The sequence below is a fragment of the Eurosta solidaginis genome, chromosome 4 (genome assembly GCF_040869045.1).
Source record: "Eurosta solidaginis isolate ZX-2024a chromosome 4, ASM4086904v1, whole genome shotgun sequence".
Lineage (NCBI taxonomy): Eukaryota > Metazoa > Arthropoda > Insecta > Diptera > Tephritidae > Eurosta > Eurosta solidaginis.
The window spans coordinates 179906615-179909690 of NC_090322.1; positions in this window are offsets into that span (position 1 = coordinate 179906615).

Consider the following 3076-nt stretch of genomic DNA (forward strand, 5'->3'; position numbering starts at 1 on the left):
TAAAAGTTTCTAAAACGTTGAAGTTGTTTTCGCGTTGGGTGTTTTAAGTAACCCTTTGGCCAAATCTGGGTGTATTGCCATGAAGTCCACTAGGATTTCAAATTGTTGCTTTTGTGTTTGTTTGGTTTTTTGAGTTGTCCTATGTATTTTTAAAAGAATGTACAATGAATATAAAGATATCAATTTATAAAATCATCAATTAATATTTACATATTTGCACAATGCGAATGCCTATTACTTGTAGCAAGAAGAATGTGAAAATGAATGCTGTTTGACATTCGCTTTCGTTATACAGAGTGCTGGCAATGCGAAAAGGGATACAAATTGCGAATGGACAAAATGTGAATGCGAATGTCAAGATACAGAGTACCGATTTTGCAATTTCGCGTATTTTTTCTTTCGCATCGCAATACAGAGTAGGCCCTCTGCTATTTGCTATTTAGTCTGTTTAAATTGCTCAATTTGTAGGCTATTAAATAAATAAATAATAAATAAATAAAGCCTACAGCGAATTAAAGTTGTCCGAACTAGCGCAGAACTATCGCATTAAGAGACGATGCCAGTTCTGATAATGTTCCTTCGCAGTATTTTTCAGAACGTGAATGAATGTGTCCTACGAAATGGCAATCTTTAAAAATACATAAAGAAGAACGAGGGCACGGGGACAGTACAATAAAACAAAAAAATCCGGCTAGATGGCGTACGGATACACATAGTTAGAAAATTCCTTAGAGATTTGAAATCTTGCGATCATTGCTTATATGGCGCATCAATAAATTATAAACTTTAAATTTAGAAGTGGCACAAATATCAAAGGAAGAGCACTACCTATCGCAAAAGATAGTACCAGTAGGTGGCGCAGTGATCGATACATCGTTCATATCTGAGATGAACAGGTTGAACTGGCCAGTCCGTAAGCACCTCGCATGGACTGAATGAGACAAGAAGTTTGTTCAACAAACACACTGAAAAATCCTATCAAAACCCAAGACCAATGTTAAAACATAACTCTGTCCTCCTCGCAAATATGGGTCTTGCGGAGCCCATATTACGTGCTGATTCTATATTTGGAACTTAGCCTGGCGAACGCAGATCATGAGCACAAAACTTGCTCCATCGTTTCGTCCTCCAACCCCCACTTTCCTGTTTACACTGACAACTAAATTTAAAAGTTGTGGCGCCAGAATGCAGTGTACAGTCAGAACAGTCATCATCACTAATTTTGTAAAAACTTCACATTGTTTTCAATACTTTACAGCCCCGCACTTGATTCCATGCTTCTCCTGCTTTGTCGATCACGTGCAATACTCGCCTTCGTTTAATGTCATCCAATCTGATTGGGACGTCTACGGGACTGTATGCGCCCCATTTACATTGCTCATCCACTCTTTCGTTTCCATCTATTCCCCATATGGATAAGGTCCCAATCTGGAAGCATATTTCTCCTTATCTCGATTCTTTTCAGGGATTTATTAAATTTTAACACATTTTAAGATATTGTCCTATCAGGAACTATTGACGCTTGGCTGTCACCTGCGGTTTAAGTTATTTTCCTCCAGTATTTATACTGCTTTGATCACGGCTACTACTTTCGCCTGAAAACCTTAACACTGATCTGGCAGCTTTTAGGATCTGCTTATTCCCCTATCAGCGCAGTATATCACAGAACCTGCTCCCTCCATTACTTTGAAACCATCGGTGCGCATTTGCATTGCTTCGTCTGCCATTTGGGCACCTTTGCGCCATCCACCCACCTCTGTTGTGGCTCTAAGGGCCCCTTTGAAACGGATACCCGGAATACGTTTGTCTGTTTGTCTTATAATTGATGAAGCTATACTACTCTAGCCGTATGGTCTGCGCGCAATCCGCTCCTAGGCACTAAGTCTCATTGTAGTGGTTAGCGCCATGTTCTTCGTCACTAGGGCTACAGGTAGATTGTGCAGGGTTTCTAAGGGCTCCTCAGTTTTCTACCCTCCCTCTTTAGGTGGATGTTGAAATTAATATAAGCATGTTCTGAAAACGATGGTCTATCAAGGGCTCTCCAATCGTTTTCAGATATATCACGTTCACAGCGCAATGTAATATCAAGGGCATTACTGCATGTTGGACCCACATATGTAGGGACACCACCCCTGTTGCTTATTTACAAATTGCTTTGCAATGCGTAACAAAAGAGATATTTTGTCTCTACCATTTGTATCATCTGCTCAGCACGCAGTGTCTTGCGCATTTGCATCCAACCGCCCTTCTTCTTCCGTTAGCATCTTTTACTTCCCCAGAGGTGCCTCTGCAGTATTAGCAACATAGCAAGATGTCAGGATAAGTGGCTCATTCGTTCGCTCGATGGCTGCCACTGCGAGATACTCAGTAGTATAATTAGGCACCATACAATAAACTATGAATGTAGATGTTTTCTAAACATAATTACAGCTCGCACCACTCCTTTAGACTGTGCGTAGTCAACGTCAAATGCACGCACGCAGCGCAGAAATCGTTCCTAACAATGAGAATCATGGCTCCTGAATCCGGGCCACGTCAAACGAAGCCTCCTCAAGGGTTAGAAGGAGTTCGTTTTATTAGGTCGGATAGTTTTCTATAAGAACTTTGCCCAAGCTTCGTGCATAACATATCCTCTCCTGCTTGTTTATTTGGCAGATGTAATGGTCATCCTCTTTCGTTGGCCGAGTTAGAGTTAGTATCTCCCAATCCTGCATCGGTATATTTCGGCCCTGTCTTTACGTACAGCAGTGGAAAAATTGTTCACTGCAACAAACAATTTTGTGGAAATAACTTTCTAGAACTATTGACATCTTACATGAACTATAAAGTTATTTTCGCTACCTTATTACTACTATTTTCACTACACTTCGAAAAATATTAGTAGGAAAAAATAGAAAATTTAATGAAATTTATTTTCACTACCACAGAATATTTATAGTGATAGAGGGACAACCCAGAAAACGCAGAGGCAGAAAGGCATGAGTGCGAAGGGTTCGAGCTGCTATCCATCAGGAATTATGCTCGCAAATTTTACCAAAAATTTCGAAGACAGATGGAAGTTTTTAAATCCGTGGCA